At 44.3% G+C, this 19,683-nt stretch overlaps 1 protein-coding gene across 1 annotated transcript in view; it reads left to right on the forward strand.

Moving 5' to 3' along the window:
• Positions 1-19,683, forward strand: part of LARP4B (La ribonucleoprotein 4B) — a 2,371,531-nt gene that overhangs the window by 268,329 nt on the left and 2,083,519 nt on the right. The gene's annotated exons all lie outside the window — the stretch shown is intronic.

A 19,683-nucleotide genomic window follows, 5' to 3' on the forward strand; every position in this document is an offset into this window, starting at 1 on the left:
TGGTCCGGCTTCGGGTGTTGTCGCCTCCTCCCTGACGTCAGTGCGACAGGGGTATACAAGATGCAGCAGACGCCATTATCTTCAGTCTTTCTTGCCATGCTGTGCCCGAAGCAGAAGCAGTTCGCAAGTGCTGGTCGGCCGACTCCTGAGATTTTCATTCCGAATCCAAAGTTAATAACTGTATTTCTTGTGGGAAGTAAATACCTCATAAGGATTTCCACATCTATTGTATTCCATGCGTAGGCCCTGACCACGACGTCACTGGTTGTCGGTTTTGCGCTAGGTTTAACAAGCGCACTATTAAACATCGGTTTGATTTTGCCCAACATTATTTTGGTAGAAAATTCAATTGCACCATGCCGTCGGAAATTCCGACTACCTCAATGCATAAAAAGTGCAAGGACAGGTATTCTGAGGCCCAAAACTGACGACGAGACCTCTTCTAGGCCGGTCGCCAGTTCTCCGGTTTTAAGCGAGGCTTCCACAGAACCGCATCAGACTCCCACGTGGAGCTGACTGGGCCTTCAGACGCACTAGGCCTTCAGCTTACCGATCCTAAACCAACAGAGGGAATCGAAGTAACTGAGCAACCCACAGTTAGAGGGTGTTTTCAGACCTACCCACTTAACCATTAAACCCTCTGTTAAGTCTAAGCCCCCCATAAAAGCAAAGAAACAGACACAACTCTCTCCAGGACAGGCTCCCATGCCTAAGAAACAAATGCTAAAAATGGCCGAGGACCTAATCACCCTGATCAGGGGGTCCCATCCCCCTCCTGATAAAAGGCCCAGACAGGATGCAGACTATGAATCTTCTGACCAGGTGTCCATTTCCTCTGACAATTCCTCGGACCTAGGATATTCCTTACCCCCTTATGAGGATTCTGATGCTGAGGAATCAATTCTGTCAGCCTCTCCACCTGAGGATTACTCCTTTGGGGAGACCTTACATACCATGAGGGAGCATTTCCATTGGGAAGGTCAAGATTACTCAGAATCCAAGAAAAGGCTCAGAGACTTCCTTTTATTGCCTCAACACAGACCCCTTGCTATCCCGCCAGTTCTAGACATTGTGGATGATGTGTACACTGAATCCAATTTTAACCCTGACTCCTTACCCCCAGCCCCAGTTAAACTGGATAGATATTAGAGTCCCTGACTCCCACAAATTTCTGTACAAAAGCCCTGTTGCTGACCCTGAAACTATTTCTCAGGGACCCAAAGGGATTAAGGCCTCATCAGCAAAAAACCCAGTTCCCTCTGATGATTCCAGAGCTTTAGACAGATGGGGAAAGAAGGTATATAGGTCTGCAACTTTAGCAGTGAGAGCCTTGAATTGCCAGTTTCACATGCTAAAATATCAGTAATTTTTGATGTCTCAGTTGAAACAAAAGATGCTTCCAGATTCAGATCCTCCTAACTTAAAAGAAATGCAGGATTTATTGCATGCTGCTGAACAAGTGGGAAAACATACTTTGCAATGTGGGTTTGATTCCTTAGAGGCCTCCTGTAGAGCAGCAGTTACAGGCTCTGTCATTAGAAGGCATGCTTGGTTAAAAGAACATACGTTACCAGATAATATTAAGGTCAAATTATTGGATGCACCTTTGCAGCGGGATGTGCTGTTTGGAGTTAAGGCAGAGGAGGTATTAAAGAAGATGGAGGATAAGGCAAAATCTATGCAAACGGTGAAAGATTTCTTACAGGTTCAGCCTCCTTGTTTTAGCAGAAATTGGCCAACAAAGAATTGGTCCTTTCCAGTCACAGACGGACCTTAAAGGGGCAGATACAGACGTCCAAAAGGTAGAGGTCAGACACAAGGGCTTTACAGGCCTCGACAGTGGGGCACACCAGGCCAGAAAGAAGGAGAAGACAGGCCTCAACCTTATAAAAAACAGACTCAATGACTTTCCACTACAGCTGCCAAACAGTTCTCTCTTGATAGCCCCCTTAGGAGGAAAACTGGCACTTTTCTATCACATCTGGCATTGCATCACCAAAGACAAATGGGTTCTCAACATTGTATCTCAAGGTTACAGGTTCCATTTTCACACCCTGCCAAGGCTAAAAGGAATGCCAAATCCCCAACTAAATCAATGGGCAGAGGCTCAAAGACAAATTACAGCACTCTTGGACATGAGAGCTATTCAAAAGGTACCACCACAGGAACAAGGACAAGGATTTTACTCAAGACTCTTTCTGGTTCCCAGAAAGGACAAAGCCTGGAGAACCATTCTGGACCTTTCTACACTAAACACTTACCTGGATGTACCGAAATTCAAGATGCTGACACTTCAGCAGCTTCTTCCCATGCTGGGCAAGAAAGCTTGTCCTGTGACATTGGACCTCAAAGAGGCATACCTGCATGTCCCTATCAGACAAAACTGCAGAAGATACCTCAGATTTCTAGCTGGTTCAATGCACTGTCAATTCTCTGCACTTCCCTGTGGCTTATCTACTGCGCCCAGGGTCTTCACAAAGTGCCTGGCACCAGTAATTGCATTTTGCAGGCAAAAAGGAATTCAAATTCATCCATACCTGGATGACTGCCTGATTCAAGCAGTGAGCAAGGACATTCTACTAAAGCATCTGGCGTACGTAAAAAAGTTAAGTTGCTTGGGGTACACAGTAAACGAAAAGAAATCAAAACTTGTGCTCTCACAACAAATAATATTCCTGGGTGCCAGCTTGAACACAATGGCCCAGATGGCTTATCTCACGCCAGACAAACAAGGACAACTGACTCAATATTTTCAATTAATGGCAACAAAGACCCAACTCCGTGCAAGAAAAATTCTGCAAGCCTTGGGCTACATGGCATCTTGCATACTACTAATTCCATATGCTAGACTGCATATGAGGAAACTACAATGGTACCTAAAGAGCGTATGGTCTCAACACTGTCAAAGTTTGGAAACAGTTATACCACTAATTCCTTGCCTACAACAGGAGTTTTGATGGTGGGCACAAGCTTGTCACCTCAACAAGGGACAGCCTTTCACTCAACCCACAGCCAGGCAAACACTGACAACAGATGCATCGGATTACACCTGGCGAGCACACATGGCAGGAAAATGTATCCAGGGCGAGTGGCCCACAGAGCAAAGACATCTCCACATCAATCAAAGAGAGATGCTAGCTGTACAAAATGCTATTATAGCTTTCAAGGACCTACTGCATCCAGGACAATTACTACTAAAGACAGACAACACCACAGTTATGTGGTGCATAAGCAAGGGGGGCACACACTCCTACCCCCTGTGCAGACAAGCCATGACCTTGTGGAACACAGCTCTAAACTGCCAAGTTCATCTGCAAGCACAATTCCTGCCAGGAGAGGAAAACACATTGGCAGGCGACCTAAGCAGAAACATTATGGACCCACACGAATGGAAACTGAATCCACAAATATTCAGAATGATGACACACAAGTGGTAGAGCCCGGACATAGATCTGTTTGCTTCCCCAAAGAACTGCCAATTACAGAAATTTTGCACAAGGAGCTACCATCCACAAGCATGGAAAGTGGATGCCCTCTCATTCAGCTGGAAAAAACTACAAGTATACGCTTTCCCTCCTTTACCTCTCCTCCCAAAGGTATTCATAAAAGCCAGGCAGGAAGAGCCAAAAATGATACTGATTGCACCAGACTGGCCACACCAGCACTGGTATCCAATCTTAAATAACTTCGCACAAGAACCACCCTGGATTTTGCCTCTTATTTCAGAATTGCTGACACAGCACAACAATCAGATACTTCACAGCCAGGTAAAGACCTTAAACCTAGCTGCATGGAAAATTCTCTAGTCAAGCAAGCAATGCCTCTCTCCAAAGCTGTTATGGATGTCATTCTGGAGGCCAGAAGGCCTAGTACCAGGAAAGCATACTCTGATAAATGGAAGAGATTCTGTGCCTGGAACCAAGCGCACAGCCTTGACCCTCTTGTCCCAAACATTCCTCAGATACTGCAATACTTAACTGAGATGCTAGACAAGGGCCTCTCTCTTTTATCCATCAAGATGCACGCCTCAGCTATCTCTGCTCACTACAACACGGATCCACCATTTTTTTCTAATCCTTTGCTCAAACAATACCTCAGAGGGGCTAGAAACATAAGACCGCCCCGTAGAGCACCTACACCAACTTGGGATCTCAACTTTGTTTTGGAAAAATTAACTCTACCTCTTTTTGAGCCAGCTAACACAGCAGAAATAAAATACATCTCTTGGAAAACTGCTCTGCTTACTGGCAATTACATCAGCACGAAGAGTTTCAGAATTACAGGCACTAATGGCAGTGGAACCTTTCCTCATCTTCCCCCAGGACAGGGTGTATTTAAGAACCAACCCAACATTTATGCCAAAGGTGGTATCAAGTGTGACTCTGAACCAAACTATTCACTTGTTAACTTTTTATCAAAAACCACAGAACAAAGGGGAGACATTGCTACATTCTTTGGACATTCACAGACAGTTACGCTTCTACTTGGACAAAACCAAAGCTTTCAGAAAATTTGAGCAATTATTGGTAGTATACGCTACAGGAGCACAGGGAAAAGCCATTTCAAAGCAGACTATTTCAAAATGGATAGGACACTGTATACGTTTCTGCTATACCCACCATGGGAAACCTGTACCTAGCAGCATTAGATCTCACTCCACCAGGGCAACAGCCACTTCAGCTGCCTACCTCAGAGAAGTACCTACCAAGGATAATTTGGAAGCAGCAACATGGAGTTCTGTGCATACCTTCACCAGACATTACCATTTGCCTTTATACTCCAAATCCAGAGCTGGCTTCGCCACTGCTGTACTGCAGGGCCTTATAGCCACCCCTAATGCCTTATAGATCCAGCCTCCCTACCTCAGCTTTGGGATTCCACACAAGTGTAATGACTGCAGCAGTGTAACACCATGAACATAGTACAGATTTGTACCTACCATAAATGTAGATGTTAGAGTGTTGACACTGTTGCAGTCCATCTTACCCTCCCTCCCCTCTTACTTTCTGGTACTTACCTAGGACATCTACACTTTTTACCTATGGGGAGTAACCTAAAAATGGTTGCTTGCTTTTCTTTTGTATTGTTTACTAGCAATTTGAATTGCCTACCTGTTTGGGGGCACCTGACATCTGGGGCAAGAAAAACTGAAGAAAATGGCGTCAGCTGCATCTTGTATACCCCTGTCGCACTGACATCAGGGAGGAGGCGACTGCAACCGACTCCAGACCAAGACTTTGGAACTCTGGCAGACTGCGGGACCGCCTGATGGCAGGATATCCCAAGTGTAATGACTGCAGCAATGTCAACACTCGAACATCTACATTTATGGTAGGTACAGGTATATGTCCCAGACTGTTCCCCTTGAGGAATATGAGACTTATTTGTGAGCCATCCCCGTTGAGTCCCCTCGCAAATGCCAATGCAAGAGGAGGCACACGGACTCCCCCCGAGACCCTCACTGAGGATACCAACTTGGAGGAAGGGGAAAGTTCCCCCAGATCGCACTACGAAGACGTCTCCTTCAGAGACATAATGAAAATTCTTCACCGGGGGGGGGGGGGGGGGGTTGTCCACCCGAAAACCTTCCTCGGACAAGTCTGTATTTCTGGAGGTGTTCGCATGCCCATTTACCTCTTGGGTGTCCACCCGGCTGACCCTCTGGTCGACCTCATTATCCCCAGACCTTGGAAGGAACCGGACACTGTAGAACCAATACCCAAACGGCCAAAGTATTGAGCCCTCCTGCTGACAAGCCCACCTGGAGTAAGGGTTCCCCAGTTGATGCCATGGTGGTGACGGCAACCAAAAAGGAACTGGCCCAGGAAAGCTCTCCGGTCCATCCTCCGGACAAGGATCATCATTGAAAGTGGACGTTTGCTTCAGCTACCTTTGCTCTAATGGCACTGAATTACATGGCCCACATAATTAGACTTCAGTGCGACCTTGTGAAAGAGTAAGCGGAGTCTCCCACGGAGTCCATTTTGGCCGAGGATAAACGGACATTCTCTGCTCATGTGGCCACTCTCAAGTCTTTCAAATACACCCATGCGTCTACTCTCTCATGCCACCGAGGGAGCCGCTAGGGCGTCCAGGTCCAGTATTGCCATGAGGCGTCATGCCTGGCTCCGGCTTTGCGATTTTTCAGAACCCTTCAAAATGTCATTGGCGAATGCCCCTTTTGACGTTTTGACCCTGTTTGAGAAGACTGTCCGTGCTAGTCCAGAGCGAGAAGGACAGGAAAATGCTGTTGGCCATTGGGATCTGCTTCTCCAACCCTCAAAGGTCCTTCTCCAGGAACCAGCGAGGGCAGAAGAAGTTGTGGTTCAGTGAGGGCTAAAGTTGTTGTGGTTCTGGAAGCCTCAGCAGTCCTGGAACACTCTGGACTCCTCCTCCCTTAGACGCAGAGGGGGACAAGGTGGATGCCAGCCCGGAGGCAGAGGGGGACCAAAGAACTGTGGGTCACTGGAACCCTTTTCTGACCGACCTGTGCAGCAGCCCTAAGGGGTTGGCAGTCGGGGGGGGGGGGGAGGGGGAGTTTTTCAAGGCATCTAGCCCAGTGGGAGTCCATCACGTTAGATCGCTGGGTGCTTCAAATAATATCCAGAGGCTATTCTGTTCCCTTCATAAACAGTTCCCTATTCACAAGGCACCTCCCAGACATCCCACCCGCTCAAAGGGAGGCGGCAGCTTTGGAAATAAAAAAGCTGCTAGACAAGAGCATTCCAGATAGTGCCCCCAGACCAGTCCAGATCAGGCGTTTATTCCAAGTTCTTTTTGGTGCCAAAAAAGATGGGACTTGAGGTCGATCCTTGACCTATCCACAATGAACCTGTTCGTTGCCAAGGTGAAGTTACGGATGGTCACTTTACAATCCATCCTGCCATTCTTGCAGAAGGAAGACTGGATGTGCTCAATAGACCTCAAGGATGCATAGTACCATATTCTGATGGACAGGTGATCCAGGAGGTTCCTCCGCTTTCAGCTAGGAGCCAGTCACTACCAGTTCATGGTCCTACCCTTCGGTCTCACCACAGCCACCAGGGTGTTTACCAAGGTCATGGAAGTTGTAGCGGCCCACCTGAGGCTTCAGGGCATTCAGGTCTTCCCGTACCTGGACGACTGGCCCCTCACCGCCCCCACCAGGCATCAACTTGTGCTAGCCAGAAACTTCTTTCTTCTGTTGTCGAATCGTCTGGGTATCGCAATAAAATAATACAAAATAAATCAACCATCCTGATAAAACTCCCTCACTATGCAGCATTCTGTCTCCGTACTCTAATCTTAATAGTCTTCGATCATCTAACAGTACCCTGATCCTAACCATTAAAGCTAAGAACTCAGGTGGGGATGCCGTGGAACTCCTTGCCAAACTACCTAAGACTTGCAACCTCACGCACGCAATTCAAAAACAACCTTAAAGAATATCTCACAACACAATGGTTATGCCCTTGTTGTGCACCTGACTAACTACATATCTCATACCCTACTAGTCCCACTTCCTCCTAGCCCATTTCTCTTATCCAGATCTCTAAAATCACTCATTCCTAATATCAATGAGGATTATACCTGATCCAGTCTATTTTTACATTCCTATGTGAAATTAATCCTATGTATAACCAACAGCATGATCTTTCTCCTATATAACTTCTATGTCATTTTTTCATCTTGTAAATGTTATTTGTACTCTCTTTTTTTGTAACACTATTTTGTATCTATTTGAACATGTACTGACTATTTTGTTTGTTTGGAGCTTTTCTCCTCGGGCCTCTACTGAAAACAGATATGTATCCAGCTAGACTAGCCCGGTTAACAAATGTAAAATAAATAAATATAAATAAATAAACCTCAAGAAGTCTTCTCTCCAACCTGTTCAAATTCTAGACTTCATAGGGGCAAGAATAGATTCTCTTCAGGCCAGGATATTTTTGACCTCAGACAGCCTTCAGAGCCTGGCCCTTCATGTCACGTCACTTTTTAAGACTCCTGCACCCCCAGCGGAGTTAGTCCTGAGAGCCCTTGGGTCCATGGCAGCAGCTGGTTCCTTGTGCACGTCTGCATACGAGTGTGTTAAAGTGGACGTTACAAGTTCAGTGGTCTGTACTGTATCAGTCTCTAGACTTTCCAATTCCTCTTAGAAAAGTGTACAAAGCTTCTCTCATGTGGTGGCTTCAATCCCAGTATCTGCGAGAAGGACGCCCCTTTGTTATGCTCCACCCCAAGCCACCTTGACCACGGATGCCTCCCGCTGGGGGGGGCATTTCTCGGGCAGGACTGTCCAAGGCAAGTGGAACCCAAGCGAGACCGTTCTGCATATCAGTGTTCTACAGATGAGAGCAGTCCTTTTAGTGTTGCAGGCCCTTCATGCCTCTCTTCCTCTGGAAGCTATTGCAGTCCAGACAATATGTCCGTGGTCTGGTACATCAACAAACGGGGGGGGGGGGGGGCAGGTCCTATCCACTTTGTTGCGAGGTCATGAAAGTGTGGGAATGGGCGATCTCCACCTACCGTTTTCTGCCGCAGATCACAGGTCGGTCCAACATTTTGGCAGACAAATTGAGCAGGACTATCCTTTCGCCTTACGAGTGGTCTCTGAACCCTTATGTAGCGAAACAGATCTTCCTCAGGTGGGGTCAGCCTTACTGCAATCTCTTTGCATCGCCGTCCAACGTGAATTGCAGAGAGTTTTTTGCTCCGATTCCCCCGATGGTGGAAGTCCCCAGAGATGCTCTTGTCCATGCTTGGCCACCTGGTCTTCTTTATGCGTATCCCCCACTTTCTCTCATGACAAAATTCGTACAGAAAGCTCGTCGGTTGGGGAGCAGGGTTATCCTCATAGCCTATTCTGGCCTGGTCAAGTTTGGTTCCCTTGCCTACGGTCTCATCTTCTAGCTCCGCCCTGGATTTTTGATCCCATTCCAGATCTCATTCGTCATCCCTCAGGAATTCCTCCTCCGAGTCTGACAGCCTCAAGCTCACAGCTTGGTTGCTCCAGTTCCATTAGTTGCCAGGACTCCTGGTATCTCTTCCCAGTTAAATTCATTCTGGTAACGGCACACAAGTCCTCTACCAGAAAAGTGTACAGTAGTAAATGGAAACGCTTTTCCATTTGGGCTTCTCAGAGAAATCTGGATCCTTTTACCACTCCAGTTCCAGCGGTATTAGACTTGGTCTCATGTTTTCCAGCAAGGGGCCAGCTCTTCCACATTGAAAGTCCAGCTGGTGGCTATATTCCATTTTCATGTAGGAGAAAATTCAGGTTCTCTAGCTGCTGCTAGAATATGCAAGACCTTTATTAAAGGCACTTTACTACTGAGACCTCCTATCAAAAATCCTTCCCCTCCATGGGATTTGACATTGGTTCTTCAGGCCTTAGTTGCACCACAATTTGACCCGCAGCATCAGTTGACTTGAAATTCTTGCTGTGGAAGACAGCCTTCCTGGTAGCTATCACTTCAGCCAGGAGAGTGTCAATAGACCTCTGGGTTTAAATGACAGCATTTCCCTTATACCCCTTTTAAAACTCAGGTCAGCAAAATTATAATAAATATTTCATCATTTATTACATATAACTAATATTTATTACTTATGTGTATTAGTATATTTTCATTTTCACAAATTCATGCAAAATGTCGTATATTTTTTAATTTTATGTACTTTAACATGAATTATCGATTTTGATACTTCAGTTTTTTGTACTATTCATTAATTTTCAGTTTAATTGAATAATAGGAAGGCTTTTAATTGATGTGTATATAAATTGGATAATGGTATAATGATATTGTATCTGATGAAGTCTGATGTTATCGGACGAAAATGCTGTTTTTCTAAAAAATAGTTTTTCTCCGTTAATATTTATTAAAGACTAGACTGTTTTTACAGTTATGGCTGGTTGGAGTTCCTTCTATAAGTCCATTGTTTGGTTACATTTTTATATTAAACCGTGACAATATACCAGCCTTAACTGGTGAGTTGGTAGTTTGGGTGCATAGCTCCTTAAATTTATATGATGTGTATGTATATTAGAATGTTGTGCTTTGTTCATTAATGTTTGGTTGGTGTGTAAACCATGTTGTGGATGTCTGCTGGTTATATTTTTGCTTAAACTGTTGTTGGATATTACTAAGGCCATTGTTTTAGATTGCTGGTGTTCCTTTTATAAAATGAATAAAATTATATTTGACCAAAATAGAGTATTAAAAAAAAAAACACATTTGGAGAAGAAAAAAATTTTGCACCACGTTTTAGCCTTTAGGAAAAAAAAATATACACAGCCGAAAGTAACACCACAGTGATGCAGATAAGCTACATTCATCTAGATAAAAAAAAAAATCAATCATGGGGGTAGAATAGGATGATAAAGGAGAATGGCATTTATTTACCCTCTGAAACGGATTTAACTACTTGCAGTTGCACTTTGTCCAATGAGCTACAGCATTAGATTTTCCACAAAATGTGTGAAATTTAACTGAGGGGAAGGCAGAGCAGCAGTGATGAGAAAGAATCACCCTGTCCATAATGGAGAGCCACAGAAAGAATGGAACTTCAGTATGGCAAAACAGCTTACAAAATTTGCTGGTATTGCATAGTTTTGTATTACAGAATGCTTACGGTTGTGTAAGATTCACTACATGCCGATAAATTATATTGCTATTATTATGAAAAAAGGGCACACTATTTTACAGTTGATCATGAAAGAAGGGCATATTACTGTCCAAGTTTTACAAATCCAGCAAGTGTTATACCAGAGTGATTTTTTATCACCATTGTTTTGCCTTGGCGAAGTCCATTTCACATCCTTTTTGTCGAAAATCTAAAGCTGTGGCTCATTTGACAAACAATTGAAAGTGCCAACTACAAGTGGTTAAAACAATTTCAGAGGATACACAAATGACATTTGGCCTTGACAAATATGCAAAGTCAATATTTATAGCAGGAAACTGAAGCATCAGAAAAATTTAAACCTGAGAGTAATGTGTTATAAAAGAAATGGAAGGATTCCAGAAATGTCTGGGATTGAGTGTAAAGCCTGCAGTGTTACTTGAACAAATAAGAACAAAGCTTAGTAAAGACCATTTCAGAAGACTAATGCTCATGCTAGAAACTGTCTTGAAATCTGGAATTAATGTTCAGATTAGAAATCTGCTTGCAGTCCCTCCTGTGATTTAAAGCTTACTTGTGATCATTTGACCCATCCTCAGAAGTGTCCTATCAGTTTGTTAGGAAAACATGAGTGGCATTGTGATTTTCAAGTGATACTTAAAAAAACAAAACAAAAAAAAAACGCTTATAGTAAACATAGTTCCCTCTCTCTGAAGACAGTATGGGCCTCCTTGAAATTGACTAAGTGTAGGTTTACATTTGTGTGACAGAGTACTTGTTGGTGCTGTTTTGATCCAAACAAAATGGAAAAAATTCTAAACCATGAAGAAAGCAATATAACATCCTTGCATAGATTAGCTGAAGCATTCCAGAAGGGAATAAGGAAATAAACATAGACATTTACGAAACAGCTTGCAAAAGAATGTGGCAAAAAGTGAAAGAATACACAGGTTGTGACTAGAAGAAAATTAGTAAGTTTATTTGTTTGCATTTGTTTACCGGGATGGTCCAGCTTGGCCAGAAGAGCCCATTTTCTGTGGAGTCACCGGGAGAAAAGCACCACATATAAGACATTTCACATACAATGCAGAATTTACATTAATAAAGACATTTAGTACGTATTATTGGCAGCTTATACAATTGGTGGGAAAAAAGTACATAAGTAATCATTGTGAAATCAAAGATATACTCACAACCAATATACGTGAGAACATTCCATATGAGTAGTTTTCAGCTAGCAAAATTTATATAGGACACTTCATGCAGTGGATGCAAAGCAGATGCAGGAATTAGTTATAGACTAGGTACTTAAACTTTTCACAAGTTTAGGAGGTGTAATAGTTGGATGATAGGCTGTATGAGTCCTGTTGCAGAAATCTGCAAAGTCGGTGGATATTGTTGCAGATATAAGTGTGGGTATGATATTAAGGTAGGCTGCGAGAGTACCTGAATCTCTTGCGTGGTTCAGTGGTAGGTTTGTAAGGGTTAAGAAGAAAAGGAAGTAGACAGGATCAATGGTAAGACAATGAGGGTTAGTAGAAGAGGGAGGTGGACAGGATAGAGAGACGGAGTAAGTAAAAAGACAGGTGGATGTGAAAGGAGGATGCCAGAGTAGTAGAATGGGGGTGAGGATACTTGTGATGGTTGACGTTAAGTTATACGAGATGTGGTGTTAGCACATGTGCACAGCCAAGACAAGGAGAGATGTTGTTTCAGATATGTCTTGAAGAGGGTTACTGAGCGGGTGTTTCCAAGTGTTTGGAGGAGCGAGTTCCAAAGTTTTGCAATGGTAAAGGAGTAAAGCATCTGGCCAGCCGAAAGTTTCTTTTTTTCTAGATTTACGAGCATTTGGTTGTTAGATCAGAGTGGTCTTTAGGATGGTGTAAAGTAAGTATAGAAGATAGAGCAGGGCACATGGATGGATTATGAAAAAGTTTTTTGAGCTGTAGTTGGATAAAGGTGAGATAGTTGGGGAGTTCAAGCCATTTTAGGTTGTGTAATGATAAGCAGTTATGGGATGAGTAGGAAGCATTAGTTATACACTTAGCAATTTTGTTGTAGCATAAGTCTAGTTTGGACTATAGAGAGGACTGAATGTTGGTGAGGAGGGGGACACCGTATAAAAGAGAGGGTAATAGAAAAGAAGAGGCAAGGGGAAGTTGGACTGATGCACTGAGTAGATGTTTGTGTCATTAGAGAATGTCAAGCTTTTGATGTGTCTTTTTGACATTGGACTGGATGTGCAGGTCAAGTGTGAGTTTTTTGTCTATGATGACACCTAGCAGTTTTGTGTTAGGTACAGTGTTAATGGTGGTACCGTTTAGGGATTAAATGGTGAAGTTTTTCTTTTTGTAGTGATGTGCACTTTTTGGGGGCGAAGATTGCTAGCTTGGTTTTGTTGGGGTTCAGAGCAAGATGATGATTAGATGTCAAAATTTTGGTGGCGGTGAGGGCATTTTGGGGTGAGTTGGTGTAGTTCTGAGGAGGAGTTTGCAGTGCAGATGGTAGGGGAGTCATCTGCGTACTGGATGACTGTGCCTTGAGAGAGTGCAGTGTAGAAGTTCTTGATAAATATGCTAAACAGAAGTTGGCCTAAAATGGAACCTTGAGGAACACCAGTGGTGGTGGTTAGGAAAGGGAAGCAAGAGTTCTGTCATTTAGTTGATTGATGCCTGTTGATGAGGTAATTAGTGAACCAGTTTAGAGTTTTAGGTGAGAGGTACCTGTGTTAGAGAGTTTTGTTAGAAGGAGAGAGTGGGATGTAGTATCGAAAGCTTTAGAAAGATCAAGAATAGTGAATACGATTTTACCAGCGTCATAGGCTTGGTTGACAGTGTCCAGGAAGGATATAAGGGCAGTGGTGGTACTATGTTGTGGCCTAAATCTGTGTTTGTTGAGGGAAAGGTTGCGAGTTAGATGGTGAAGTTGAAAATGAATAGATTTTTCCAGAATCTTAGAGATGGGTGAAAGTATAGCAATGCGGCGAACGTTGGTGGTGTCTATGTTGGGGCCCCCCTTGTGTAGAGGGAAGATGTAAGCTTTTTTCCCTGATGAGGGGCATATAGGATTCTTGGATAGATCTTTTGAGAAGTATGCTGATAGGGTAAGTGATTGAGTGGCTGAGATTTGCAGGTTTTTGGCAGGTGTATTGTTATGGGCATTTTTGCATGTTTTGAGTTTGAAGCAATTTTTTAATAGTCGAGGTGGATATAGGTGAAGAGTAAAGTTTGGGAATAGGCGGTGTACTGGTGTTGGCTGTGGAGAGGTCTGTGGTGGAGAAGTTGGTTTTGGGAAAGAAAGTTCACAGTTTCAAGCATAGATAACTCATAAAACTACTTATTAATGAAGATTTGACCCATGAATGCCTGGTAATGGTACCCAGACCATTGGACTACATACTTTTTGGTTCACAAAATCTATAGAAAATGTGGGAGAAAGCTCAGTGTAGGTTATGTAGTACAGAGCTAGAAATAATTGCACATATTTTTTTGCTGGCTTTGATGTACTTACGGTTAATGAGCTGTATACTAAAAGAGACACATGCAGTAAAGTTTTTGCATTGGTATGCAGTAGTAAAATAAAATCAACACGCTCCAAACCAGCACTGTCCAATCCACTTGCAGCATGTCTTTGGGGATGTTGGAGGAAACCCACATGACCGCAGGGAGGCGAGTCCCTACAAATCTGACTTTAATTTTTTTTAACACTTTAAGTTCATAGTCTAAATATTTGGCACATGCTGATGCTATGGAATCCCTTCCGTCCACAAGTAGCCACATGGGGGGATTATCAATACTTTTGCGGATCTTAGGGATTCCAAAGAAAACCAGAACTCTTGTTATCGTGATGTTTCTTCTTCTTCTTTTGGCTTTTCCTGGTTAGGGGTCACCACAGCAGATCACCTGTCCGCTCATGATTGGCAGTAGAGTTTTACAGTGTCGAGTTGCAAGCCTGGCGCCCAACCTTCCACAGAAGGCACACACACACTCACGCCTAGGGCCAATTTAGTGTGTCCAATCCACCTACAGCATGTCTTTGGGATGTGGGAGGAAACCGGAGCCCCCGGAGGAAACCCAAGCAACCACAGGGAGAGGACATGCAGACTCCACACAGAAGACATCCTTGCCTAGGATCGAACCAGAGATTCTCTTGCTATGAGGCGACAGTGCTAACCACTGCACCACCGTGGCCGCCCGGTATCGTGATGTTTAATTATATAAATTAAGATCCATCATTTTCTCTCAAAGAATGTCACTCAACTGGGTAGTTATTCTCCTGTATGCCCCATTTAGTTAATTTAACAAAACCTCTTCATAAGCATCAGTGTTTAGAATCTCATTAATTCTGCTGCTATACATCTGTACACTCATGATAACAACCCCTCCCCCTTTATCTGGTTTCATTATTCTAACTTTCTCTGCCTCTAATTTAAGGAATCCTGATGTTCTTCGTCTTTCACTGTTGCAGTCATCACATTTGGGTTATCCCCTGCCAGGGTAGCCCTTGGCCGGCCCGAATAACAGAGGCTTAGTATTTCTGCATCAGTTGCTGTTGCTTGAGGACTGACGTCAGGTCATCAGTAGTATAAAGTAAGGCAGCTGATGCCATTACATCAGTCTTGCTTGCCATGGAGCCCGAAGCAGAAGCAGATTGCATGAGTGTCGGTTGGCTGCTACCTGAGTTTTCATCTCCGAATTGAAGTTGAAGTCTTCTAAAGCTAAGTACCCCGTTGGGGATCCTTTTTTCTTGCACTAACCAATGTCAGAAAAAGTTAACAATTGTCTCGCCTGTGGAAAGCAAATGCCACATCGAGACTTCCATTCTTACTGTTTCACTTGTGTAGGCCCAGACCAAGACGTCCCCCGTTGTTGCTTCTGTGCTTTGTTCAGTGCCAGAACTGTCCATCGTCAGGCCTTTACTGTAGCCAGATAGTTTTGTTTACAGTCTTTGAATTCTGATACGGTTTCGGTAAGCCATCCGATAGCAGATCGTCCGAAAAAACATGAAGATAAAGACAGAGACAGACTGCACAGGTCCATACCTACTGATGATGCTTCCGTTAAGCTAGTCATCAGTCCTCCAGTACTCAGTGAGATGTCTTCGCAGCCCCTGATGCCCGCTTCTGTTGATTCGCAGGCCACTACAGAGATCCTTTTGGAGTCCAGTATGCTGCAAAACTATTCGACTAAGGATCCTGTGGTCATCTCTACCTTGGATGGGTCCGAAGCCACTGAGCAGGCACCGGCTTCCGAGGAAGTCCTTTGCACTACCGAATCTCGACATAAACCATCTTTTTTTGTGACTACTGTCAAAAACGACTGAGATGTTCATCGTGCATGCAGCTGCAGTCATAACAGATGGGTTATCCTGCCGTCAGGCGTGCCCTCAGTCGGCCGAATTCCAAAGTCTAGGTCCGGCATCGGTTGTAGTCGCTTCTTCCCTGACGTCAGTGCGTCATGGGTATTAAAGAACCAGCCGACGCCATCTTCTTCAGTCTTTCTTGCCGCGTGGTGCCCGAAGCAGAAGCAGTTCGCAAGTGTCGGTCGGCCAGCTCCTGAGATTTACGAAAATATTTCAGCCAAAGTCTTCTTGAAAGCTAAGTACCACGTTGGGGAAACTTTTCTTGCCTCAGATCGATGTCAGACAAAGTTAATAATTGCATTTCATGTGGGAAGCAAATACCGCATAAGGATTTCCATTCTTTCTGTATTCCTTGCTTAGGCCCAGTCCACGACGTCTCGGCCTGCCGTTTTTATGCTAGATTCAACAAACGCACTATTAAGCGTCGGGCGGAGTTCGCCCAACACTATTTTGGTAAAAAATTTAATTACATTATGTCGTCGGATACACCGACTCCAGTTTTGAGTAAAAGACGGAAAGATAAGGACCGACATACAAGGTCCGCGACTTCTACCGACACCACGCTAAAGCCGACTACCGGTGCTCCAGTTCTCAGCGAGGCACCTACGCAGCCCCTGAGTACCGATGATGCTTCTTTAGGGGTGTCTTCTGTGCCCGAGGTCGCAGGCTCCTCGGCCCCCATTCCGACTACAGATACCGATGCCACTCTTGGCGGGGAAACTCAGAGTTTAGACAGGCCTGCCACTTCTCAAGGTGTCTTCAGGCCTTCCTCCTTTTCCATTAAGGCTTTCACAAAATCTAAAGCAGCCATGAAAACTAAAAGACAAGGCTCACAGAGCCCCTCTCAAGGCCCCATGCCTAAAAAACAGATGCTCAAAATGGCTGAGGATTTGATTACTCTTATCAGGGGTTCTCAACCCCCCTCGGACAAAAGGCCCAGTTTGGAGGAAGGACTACCCTTCCTCAGATCAAGCCTCTATTACCTCAGAACATTCTGAGGACCAGGAATATTCATATTCCCCTTTTGAAGACTCTGATGCTGAGGAGTCCATTCCCTCATTCTCCCCCCCGAGGACTATTCTTTTGGGGAAACCCTACATACCTTGAGGGAACACTTTTACTGGGAAGGCCAAGATTACTCAGATTCCAACAAAAGGCTCAGGGATTTTCTCTTGCTTCCCCAGCACAGGCCTCTGGCTATCCCTCCTTTCTTGGATATATTAGATGATGTGTACACAGAAGCCAGCCTCAACCCAGATTCTTTACCTCCAACTCCTGCTAAACCTGGCAGGTATTACCGGGTTCCTGATTCACACCAATTCCTATACAAAAGCCATGCTGCTGACCCAGAAACTATTTCACAGGGTCCCAAGGGAATGAAGGCCTCTACTGCCAAAAACCCATTACCTTCAGAGAGAGATTCCAGAGCTTTAGAAAGGTGGGGGAAGAAGGTGTCCACCTCGGCCACTTTAACCATGAGGGCATTAAACTGTCAGTTCCATATGTTAAAGTATCAGCAGTTTTTGTTATCTCAGTTGAAAAGCAAAATGACACAACCTGAGCAACCAGATTTAAAGGAGTTGCAGGATTTGTTGCATAGTGCAGAGCAAGTGGGTAAACATACCTTGCAGTGTGGTTTTGATGCTTTAGAGGTCTCATGTAGAGCTGCTGTTACAGGGTCTGTCATACGTAGACATGCTTGGCTCAAACAGCAAACCTTACCAGATCATGTCAAAGCTAAATTACTAGATGCACCTCTTCAGAAAGATGTATTGTTTGGTGTTAAAGCTGAGGAGGTACTAAAGAAAATGGAGGAAAAGGCAAGATCAATGCAAACAGTGAAAGATTTCCTACAGGTACAACCTCCACGTTTCAGCAGAAACTGGCCTTCAAAAAATTGGTCCTTTCCAGCCACGGACAGACCTCAAAGAGGCAGATACAGGCGCCCTAGGGGTAGAGGGCAATCTCAAGGATCATTTAGAGCCAGACAATGGCAAGCACCTACACCAAGAGGTGGAGAAGATAGATCACAGTCATTCAGAAAGCAGACAAAATGACTTTCCCCTTTGCATGCCAAGCAAAGCTTTAATGGCAGCACCTTTAGGCAGAAAACTGGCATTATTTTCAAAAAAAGGCATATTGTCACAAAAGACAAATGGATCCTGGACATTATAGACAGAGGCTACAGATTCCACTTTCACACCCTTCCAAAAATGAGGCATGCCAAACCTGCCAAAAGTCAAGGGGCAGAGGCACAAAAACAAATTTCAGCCCTCATCGACATGAAAGCTATTCGAGAGGTACCTGCAAAAGAACAGGGTCAAGGTTTTTATTCCAGACTATTCCTGGTACCAAGGAAGGACAAAGATTGGAGACCTATTTTGGACCTATCCATCCTAAACACATATTTACTGCACTCAAAATTCAAGATGCTCACATTACAGCAGCTTCTTCCCATGCTGGGCAAGGAGTCTTGGTGGTAACATTGGACCTCAAGGAGGCATACCTGTATGTCCCTATCAGACAAGATTGCAGAAGATACCTCAGATTTCTTGCAGGTTCAACCCATTATCAATTCTCTGCATTGCCCTTTGGCTTATCTACTGCGCCCAGAGTGTTTACGAAATGCCTGGCATCAGTAATTGCCTTCTGCAGACTTCAAGGGATACAAATATACCCATATCTGGACGACTGCCTGATCCAAGCGGACAGCAAGCACATACTTCTGAAACACTTGGCGTTTGTAATAAAATTGTTGAACTTTCTGGGATACAAAGTCAACAAAAAGAAATCAAAACTAATACCCTCTCAAACAATAAATGTTAAGTTGTCTATCTCGCCTTCATTCTTGCTGGATGGGTTCGGAGCCGACCTCGGCTCCGACTCGGCCACTCTAAAAGCTCGAGAGTTGGTTCCACCGGCTCGAGGCTCCCCTTATATCCCACAATGCTAGGCGAGAGTTACCTCAGATCTCGTTTGCCGCTACAGCTTCGAGGTTGGTTGTTTCTACCGGTTCCTGGTGAGTACTATTTTTCTGGTAAAAATTAGTCTTTAAAACCCCTTTAAGTTAATATTCTTACTTAGTTAGTGTAGGTTAGATAACTTTATCCTACCCTAAATATATTCCGTTTCTTTCCCCAAGAACCTTTGGTTCTTCCATTGAACCTTTAGGCCTTCCTTCTAGTGGAGTGTGTGTTTTTTGTAGTTATTCTAGTATATTGTGGTTCTTAAATACTAGTATTACTACTAATTTTATTGTGTTTTCCCCTTTTTCCCCCTGAGCCAGGCCCCCAGGGTTTTAAAAAACCCCCCCCCCAAAAAACCCCTTTTCTTTTTTTTGCCCTGCCCCAAAAAGACGGGGGGGCCCCACCCCGGAAAAAAATACACCCAAAATTTTTTTTAAACAAGAGGGGGGGTTTTCCCTGCCTTCAGCGGCTTTCATGTGGGAAGCAAATACCGCATAAGGATTTCCATTCTTTCTGTATTCCTTGCTTAGGCCCAGACCACGGCGCCTCGGCCTGCCGCTTTTATGCTAGATTCAACAAAGCACTATTAAGCCGCCGGGCGGAGTTCGCCCAACACTATTTTGGTAAAAAATTTAATTACATTATGTCGTCGGCTACACCGACTCCAGTTTTGAGTAAAAGACGCAAAGATAAGGACCGACATACAAGGTCCGCGACTTCTACCGACACCATGCTAAAGCCGACTACCGGTGCT

Source organism: Protopterus annectens, chromosome 3.part0 (assembly GCF_019279795.1).
Source record: "Protopterus annectens isolate FY-2018-M chromosome 3.part0, PAN1.0, whole genome shotgun sequence".
NCBI lineage: Eukaryota > Metazoa > Chordata > Ceratodontiformes > Protopteridae > Protopterus > Protopterus annectens.